The sequence below is a fragment of the Leucopleurus acutus genome (genome assembly GCF_964270905.1).
Source record: "Leucopleurus acutus genome assembly, chromosome: 8".
NCBI classification, from domain to species: domain Eukaryota; kingdom Metazoa; phylum Chordata; class Mammalia; order Artiodactyla; family Delphinidae; genus Leucopleurus; species Leucopleurus acutus.
Window position 1 is genome coordinate 87,129,662 of NC_139151.1, and position 9,368 is coordinate 87,139,029.

A 9,368-nucleotide genomic window follows, 5' to 3' on the forward strand; every position below is an offset into this window, starting at 1 on the left:
GAATGGATAAAGAAGTTGTGGTACATATATACAATGGAATATTACTCAGCCATAAAAAGAATGAAATAATGCCATTTGCAGCAACATGGATAGACCTGGAGATTATCCTAAGTTGAAGAAAGTCAAGCAGTGAAAGACAAATATCATATGATATCACTTATATGCGGAATCTAAAAGAAAAGATACAAATGAACTTATTTACAAAATAGAAACAGACTCAGAGAATGAACTTATGGTTACAAGGAGGGAAGGGTCAGGGGGAGGGATAGACTGGGATTTGGGGATTGACATGTACGCACTGCTATATTTAAAATACTGTAGATAACCAACAAGGACCTACTGCACAGCACAGGGAATGCTGCTCAGTATTCTGTAATAACCTAAATGGGAAGAGAATTTGAAAAAGAATAGGTACATGTATATGTATAACTGAATCACTTTGCTGTACACCTGAAACTAACACAACATTGTTAATCAACTATGCTTCAATATAAAATAAAAACATTAAAAAGTTGCCAGAAAGCTCAGTAACCAACATAAATAATATATTAATACAATATTTTTAAAAAATCACATTTAATGCAAAAAAGTCATGGGCAACAAAATATCACAATTTTAAACAAAGACGGGACCTGTGAACATTAGCGGCCTTTGTGAGATGCTCCCAGGAGGCTGGAGAGGTGGGTCGTAGCCACACGAAGAGCTCCTGTCGGCCAGCTCAGTCCTAAGTTCAAGTGCGCCATGCTGGCTTGCTCTGTCTAGAGCAGTGGTTAGACATACAGGAATGGGGGGATCCCACAGACCCGGGTCTGTGTCCTGTCTTTACTACTTACACCTTTGAGGCCTTGGATAATGTTACTTCACCACTCTAAGCCTCAGTTTCCTGACATGTGAAACAGAATAATAACAACACTATCTCCACCAAAGGGCGGTTGGAAAACAGGACGCCTGACAGTAAGTGCTCAGTCTTAGTGGTTGTCATTATGACATCATTTAACATACTTCAGAATCAACACGAACAACTCCCTTGGCTGGCCAGAGGATAAAACACACTGGCATCTTGTGGCTGCCTGTGCGCTGCCTTTGTGAGCCCTGCAGATAAGCTGCCTCTTCTGGGCTCTCTGGTTAATCAGATACACAGGTGGCCTGGGAGCTGCCTGACTGGAGCCACCTTTACTGCCGCGTCCGCTACCATCTGGATATCAGAGGAAGCACAAGAAGGGCCCGGTTGCCAAGGCAGGAACAGCTGGGGTGGATGGCCTGGAGAGCCCTGAGCTGCAATCTGTTTGCTGCACACTCTTTTGGGGATGCGTGGTTTGGGGCAAGGATCAAAATAGCATCTCTGGGATACAGCCAGCCACCATCTGCCTTGGTGTGCAGGGAGCATAGGGCTTTGGCTCAGTTCTGACCAGTGAGGGTTCTAATGGTTGCATTGTCCAGTTTGGGGAGTGGTCAGGGTGCAGGTGACCCCAACAAGACAAAGGAGGGCATTTGCCATTTGGGGTGGATTTTTTTTCCTTCTGACGCTTCAGATGCTGGAAGAAGGGCTTTGAACAGGAGTTAGGAGCAGGTGACGGCATTACTTTGTTCACTTAGTGAGCTGCAGGCACTACACTAGGCTCCAGGAAGACTCACTGCAAGGGAGGAGAAGCGACAGACTCTCAGGGTACAGGGCTCTCGAACTTTCAGGTGTATCAGCATCGGTGGAAGAATTCATTGAAAAATAGAGTTTGATTCAGTAGGTCTGGGGTACAGCCCCCAAATTTGCATTTCTAACAAGCTCCCAGGTAATACTGATGCTGCTGGTCTGGGTACCACTCTTTGAGAATCCTGATGCTAGTGGATATGGGATCTGGGATCAGGCTGCCTGGGTTTGAGTTGAAACCGACTGAACTACTTACTTGGCTATGGGACCTTTGATGACTTAGTCTCTCTGAGAATCAGTTTCCTCATCAACAAAATAGGTAAGTAGGGATGATCATGACAGTACTTATCTCATGGGTTTCTGTGAGAACTAAAAGAGTTATGCATATAAAGCACTCAAAACAGTGTCCAACATAGAGGAATTACTACTATGCATTAGCTATTATGATCTGTAACATTTAAACATTTTCCAGTGAGAGTTATTACATGGGTGCTTTTATAAATAAAGGTGAGTAAGAAAATGTCCCTGTGGTGACCGCCTGGAGGGGTGGGATAGGGAGGGTGGGAGGGAGGGAGACGCAAGAGGGAAGAGATATGGGAACACATGTATATGTATAACTGATTCACTTTGTTATAAAGCAGAAACTAACACACCATTGTAAAGCAATTATACCCCAATAAAGATGTTAAAAAAAAAAGAAAAGAAAATGTCCCTGTGTATTTATGCATGTGCAAAACATTTGCCTGTGATTTCGAGCGGCTCACAGACCCCCAAAGTCTCATCCTTCTCAATGCCCCTTGTTTCGTAGAGTATAACAGTTACCATTTCGAGCCTCTACTATGTTGCATGAAGTGTGGCAGGTAATTTACATTCTAAGTTACTTTATTCAGTCCCCACAATCACTTCATAAGGCAGTCATCATCATTCCTATTTTACAGACAAAATAATTGAGGCTCAGAAAATTGCCAAGAGAGATTTGCACCCAGATCCATCAGACCCTACATCACACTGCCACTACTCACTTCCTTAGAGGTATTGTATCACCAATTTATCCAGAAAAAGGTATTTAGCAATATCTAAGTGCTCAGTCCTATAGGGGGGAAATAAATGTTGCTCTTGACCTCCAAGAAGTTACATCTAATGGAGGGATCCAGAGAAACATATAAATACTCCAACAGTACATAATTACAGGCCAAATCATGGGTGTGGCCGAGAGTTCATGTGGTTCGCCAGATATTCCTTTGCTTTTCACATTTCGCAGCCTCCCTTGCAGTTATGTTAGGACCGTGTGACTGGCTTCTAGCCCATGAATGTGGGTGGGCGTAATAGAAGTTATTTCCAGGCTTGGCCCTTATACATATGTCATGTGATCCCTCCTTTCCTTCTCTTACTTGCAGCAGCGATTTCAGAAGCCACGTGGTCCAGGTGGCATAGCGCAAGATGGAGGAGGACCACCTAGCCAGTATCAGCCTGAGATTGGAGGGAGAGATGAACCTCGGTGGGTTAAAGCCACTGAGATTTCTAGTTACTGCAGTGTAATGCAGCCTCCCCTGACTAGCCAAATGGGATAACCATCACTATATACTGAAAAGTTCTGGGAAGATTAGTGAGTCATGAGATATTCAGGTGTTAAGTCAGCTGAAGGTCCCATTCTAGACCTAGTGAGTCAAAATATTTAAGGAAGAGCCCTGGGAGTCTTTATTTTTAATAAGGTGATATTGAGGGATGGCCAAGTTTGGGGAGCCTGGCCTTGCAGTCTGCTCAACATCTCCCAGAAAATTTTACACAATAAAGACACCATCAAGTGACCATCTAACAGGCAAACTGTGGGAGATGGAGGTGGGTGCCCGGGCTGAAGCCCCGCCTTTACCTCCTTCTAGCTGTGTAACTTCAGGTGATTTATATATTTATTTAATTTTTGTTGGAGTAGAGCTGATTTACAACGTTGTGTTAGTTTCAGGTGTACAGCAAAGTGAATCTGTTATACATATACATATATCCACTCTTTATTAGATTCTTTTCCCATATAGGTCACTACAGAGTATTGAGTAGCCAGCAGGTTCCTATTAGTTATCTATTTTATATACAGTAGTGTGTATATGTCAGTCCCAATCTTCCAGTTTATCCCTCTCCCCACTTACCCCCAATAACCATAAGTCTGTTTTCTACATCTGTAATTTTATTTCTGTTTTGTAGATAAGTTCATTTGTACCCTTTTTTTAGATTCCACATATAAGTGATATCATATGATATTTGTCTTTGTCTGACTTACTTCACTCAGTACGACAATCTCTAGGTCCATCCATGTTGCTGCAAATGGCATTAGTCTGCTCTTTTTTATGGTTGAGTAATATTCCATGGTATATATGTACCACATCTTCTTTACCTATTCATCTTTTGATGGACATTTAGGTTACTTCCATGTCCTGGCTATTGTAAATAGTGCTGCACTGAACATTGGGGTGAGGTAATTTAAGTATCTGTAGAGTTGTTGTGATGATTGAATGAGTTAATGTATTAGCTATCTATTGCTGCATAACAAATTATCCCAAAACGTAGTTGCATAAAACAAGAACTTTTTATTATCTCTTATAGTTTCCATGAGTCAGGAATTCAGGGGGGTTCCATCGGGCAGTCCCCACCCAAGGTATCTCATGAGGGTACAGTCAGATGTTGGCCAGCGCTGCATCATCTGAAGGCTCTACGATGGAGGATCCATTTCCAAGAGAGTGCACTCATGTGGTTGTTGTCCAGAAGCCCAGCTCCTTTCCACACAGTGATCCAAGACACCAAAGAGGAAGCTGTGATGCCTTCACACAGTCACTTCCATCATATAAATTTCCTGGTCACACAGGTCAGCCCTGAATCAACATAGGAGGGAACTCAACAGGGTAAGAATATCAGGAGGCAAGGATCAGTGGGGGCCACATGCCAGGTGGGGCAGCATCAAATGATGCCTGACATGTGATCAGCACTCGACAAATGTTAGCTATTTTTATTACTAATAGAATGACCAATAAGCTCTAGCTTAGCTGCAGCTCCTCCACCATCTTACTATTCTTCACTCATTCCTCAGAGGCTCTCCTGCATGGAATCTACCTGAATACCCATCTGTGTGGCTGTGTGCTGAGCACTGGGTCCCTTGGTATCCCTGAAGTAGAAATACCATCAGATGGGGACTTCCCTGGTGGTCCAGTGGTTAAGCCTTCACCTTCCAATGCAGGGGGTGAGGGTTTGATGCCTGGTTGGGAGCTAAGATCCCACATGCCTCAAGACCAAAAAACCAAAACATAAAACGGAAGCAATATTATAACAAATTCAATAAAGACTTTTAAAAAATGGTCTACATACAAAAAAAAATCTTAAAAAAAAAGAGAAATACTGTCAGAGACATGGAGAGATGCTGGGAGCCAGGGAGGAAGGGGTGATAAATAACGAATTCTTAAGTGGGGGTGTCACATTTAACATGGCCTGTTCATCTTGTTTAAGAGACCTGGTGGTTGTAAAGAGCAGAAAATCTGGAATGAGTCTGCCTGGAGCGAATTCCGGTTCTCATTTTTACTGGTTGTGTGACCTTGGGTGAGTTACTTAACTTTCCTGGATCCCAGTTTTCTCATCTGTTACAAATGGAAAGAATAATAGTTCTTATTGCACAAGGTTGTTAGAATAGTTAATGTGCGAATTCAACATTCTAAGCATCTAAAAGGCTCAGAATAGTGGCTGGCTCGTAGTAAATGCTCAAAAATGCTATTATTGTTCTTCCTTCTCAAATCCTCCAGGGATGGAGGTTAAGGACGAGATAAAGAAACAAGGAAATAAAGAGATGTGTGGCCCTTGACTCAACAATTCCAAGGCAGAGCTAGTGTTAAATGTCACTTTCCTTCCAGGACTTTCCCCCAGACTCTCTAGCTCGATTGAGAGTGTGGTCACACAGGGGCAAGCTTGACGGAGACTGTGTCCATGATGCTGTGAGTCCCTGAGCCAGGTGGGTACCCTCAGAGCCCCCTGGCACGCGCCTAGGCTGACTTTGTTCTCTACCCCCACCCCCATGCTGCTCTCCATCTTTGTCTCCCTTCCCTAGTTCCTTTTGCTCAGTTCAGACAAGCTCAGGGGTTCCTGAGCAGATCTTGCCTTCCTTTGATGGGTGAGCGGCAAGGGAGGTGAGACTGGGGCTGAGGGGCCTGGCGTGGAGGCAGATGGAGCGGGGGCGGGGGGGGGGGGAGCGGGAAGGTAGAGGAAATCAAAGGGCTCCACATCAAAGGCAAGAGGAACCGATCAGCGGAGGATTCTTCATCCTCTGAGACCGGAACTGCGCTCTAATTCGTGAGTCTTAGTCGAGTATCAGAAGCTAAGGGGTTGCTGGACCTCCTGCCTACGAAGGTGTTTGTTGAAAGGATTCAGGAATGTGACCAAGAAACAGCTCCCGTGGAACTCTGCAGAGAAGGGAGTTCAAGTTCTAGAAGGTGGGACACAGCAGTGAAAATGCCAAAGGTTCAGGCTGTCCTGTAGGGTAGCTTCTGGGGGAGGAGACGGACAACACCCAACGAGATCATTTCAGCAAATGGGACACAGGACGGAGAGGACACTGCCTTGCACTGGGCTGTCCAGGAGGCCTCTCAGAGCAGCACACGTTTCCGCTGAGCCCTGAGCAGCCATGTGCGGATCTAGGGGGAGAGCATTCTGGGGAGAGGGAAGAGCTGGTGCAAAAAGGCAGAAAAAGTTCAACATGGTTGAGGAAGCCCTGGGAGGTCAGCACGGCTGGAGCGGAGGGAACTCAGGCCAGGGGGCCCTTCAGAGAGGGGGCTTGGCCCTCAAGGCTGGGACAAGGTCTGCTGTCGTTGTGATGAACCCCGAGCCCCATGGCAGATTTTAGTACAGGAATGATGACCCCTGATGGGTTTAAAGTGATGACTTGGCTACCAGGTAAAGAATGGGCTTCAGGGGCAACAGTAGAAGCAGGGAGGCGGGTTAGGGGGACGCCTGGAGTCCCCTGCGAGAGGTGTCCTTCTCCCGAGCTCGTGTCCACGGTGGGACTGAAGGGATTGAGCAGCTTGGAGCTGTGTTGTGACTCTGGGACAGAGAACTCGCTGTGCTACTGGTGGGGGGCTGAGGAGAAGGGCAAGGCGCTTAGGTTTTGAGGTTTGGGGCTGAGTCCAGGGGGCTGTCTGCCTGCACAGGGTCTGCCTCTGGGTCGTGCTGCACCCCTCATTCCCACCAAGCTAAGCAAGCAGTTGGAGCCCCAGAGCTACGGAGAAGGGAGCCTCTCTCTCCTTATGACGCCCAGGGCGTGGACCTCCGACCCCTGGCCTGACGATGGTACAGGCAGCGCCCTGAGGAAAGGAAGGCCAATTGAGGCAGGTCCTGCACTGTCCAGAAAAGAAAAGGGTTGGGGAGGGTCCCGGGCTACAGTCCCATCCCCAGCATCCTGGGACTCAGCGGCAGGGAGGATTGGGCAGCCGATGTCCAGCCTTCCTTATGGACGAGTGGCCCTCTCATTAGTGCAGAGCTTGGAAGCAAGAAGCTTTGGGAGGTTAGAAAAGAGGAGAGCCTTGGATCAGGCCAGGACATGTGTGTCATGGGAACCAGAGTTCCTCTGTGCCATGGTAGCCTCTGGTCCCTGACAGCCTCAACCCTGAGGAGGGTTATGCACACGGCTTCAACTCCTGGTCTGGACGGAGCACAGAGATCCCGTGGGATCTTTGCACCTGCCGCAAAGTCCAGAGGGACCCGGTTCCCAGAGGATGCCTGAAGGAAGTGCGGGTCCCCTGGGAACATCTTCCTTGCCAACCTGTCCTCACGACCCTCCACCAGTGGGCCGGGCTTGGCCTCCTGCAGGCGGGAGCAGCAGGGGGGCTGCTGCGGACCACATGGACGCACTGGGGAGCATCCCTGGGGACCACTGTGTTGGAGGAGAGGACAAGAAAAGGAAGGGTCTCGGTGACTGATGCTGGCCACCTGAGACTCGGTTCTCCCTGGGGCAGCAGGCCCCCGACTGAGCCCTCCCCTCCACACACGTCCGTTCACTCACTCACTCAGGCAACGGTATGTGAGATGCCAGCAGGCAGGAGTGCTGGCGGCTACTGGAGGAGACACGTGCCTATGTGACAGGAACCTCAGGTGGAGGCTTCCGAGAAACCCACAAAGGCACCTCAACGTAAAGCACCGGTTTAAAACCTCCCCCGGAGCCGAAGAACTTCCCCGCAAAGGCAGCACATCTCCCGCCTCTCCCACTTTCCTCCCATCCCCAACCTTCCCTCTGCTGCCTGGAATAACACGGATTCCAGGAGCTGGCCCTTTTGATATTGGTCCCCAGCCCCAGCCCCAGCCCCGGAGTTCTTCTTTGCTTCCATCCTCTCTTCCCAGCTGCTCCTAATGACACGGGTCCGTCTCACCCTCGGGTCCATCTGGGACAGGACAGGCAGCCTGGGGCTCGGAGCTTCAGATCACTGGTGCCCTCACTCCCACCCCCCAGGGGACATCTTCTCCTTGATTTTGACTTCTGTTCTCCCGGGATGATCCTTCTTCACACTGTAAATTCCTGCCCCTTAATTTTTCCGGAAATGGAAAACCACTCGACTTGCGGCCAGAAGACACTTAGCCTGTGACCTCCAGTGGGTTATTTCACATCTCTGAGTCTGTCTCCTGACCTGAGGATGGCTTCGTGCACATGCCAGCCAGAGGCTTTATGTGGCAATGTCTGATGCCCAGCATTGAAGCGGGGTCACTCCGTCCTCTCGGTGGGTCCATGGGTTGATGAGAAACACAAAACGGTTTCTGAGTTTGCTATGGAGAAGCTCATGCTGCTCGGAAGGGCTGTGTCGTGGAAAAGCACCTAGAAACCCCCAGTTCCTGCTCAAAATGCCACTCCCTCCGCCCACCCCGCTCCCCCCACAGACGCTGGACTTACACCCATGGTAAGGGCTGGGCCTGGAGGCCCACACCCAGAGCCACACACTGGGCACGTAGGAAATGTTTTCTTCATGGGCTGAGCTGGAGACTCAGAAACGCCGTCCTCAGTCCTGACAGCTGCCTGGTGCCGGGCTTGGAAGCTAGAGCAAGACACCTTGGCTCAGAGCCACTCTGCCAGCGGCCAACAGAGCTAAGTTTAATCTGCCAGATAAGTGTTTCAGGGTGGGGAGCAGAGCAGAGGCTGGGCCGGAAGGAGACCTTCACCAGGGGCCTGAGGCTCGGTCACGTTCTCTAATGGGGCAGGGGAGGTGGGGAAGTGGGCCAGAGAGCCCCTCCCTGCCCTCCAGAGAGGCTTCTCATTCATAGGGACCATGACCCCTGGGGGCTTTTTTGCAGTCTTGCTGCATCTTAGTTATGACATGAGTGGGACAGGCTCTCTGGTCCCCATGCACATGCCTTCACTCAACTTGTCACCCAGGACATACGATGTGCCGAGCACCATGCTAAGCGCTGGGGATGGAGTGGGAAGTAGTGGATGTGGCCCCTGCTCCCAGATCTGCTGACTTCCGGGACTTGAGAATTCTCTTGCTGCCTGGCCTGAGACAGCACTGGGGAGTCGGCCATCTGCATACCCCTTCCCAGCCATGAGAGACAGCGAGAGAGCGGTCTCTGCCGATCTCAAGTTGTACCTTTGGTTTCTTGGTCCAGAGTTTAATCCTTATTATGGTTAAAAAAGAAAAAAATTAGACATCATAGAATTGAAGCAGTGCCTAGGATCATGAAGATCATTTTCACTCCCAGGCCAGTGCTTTGT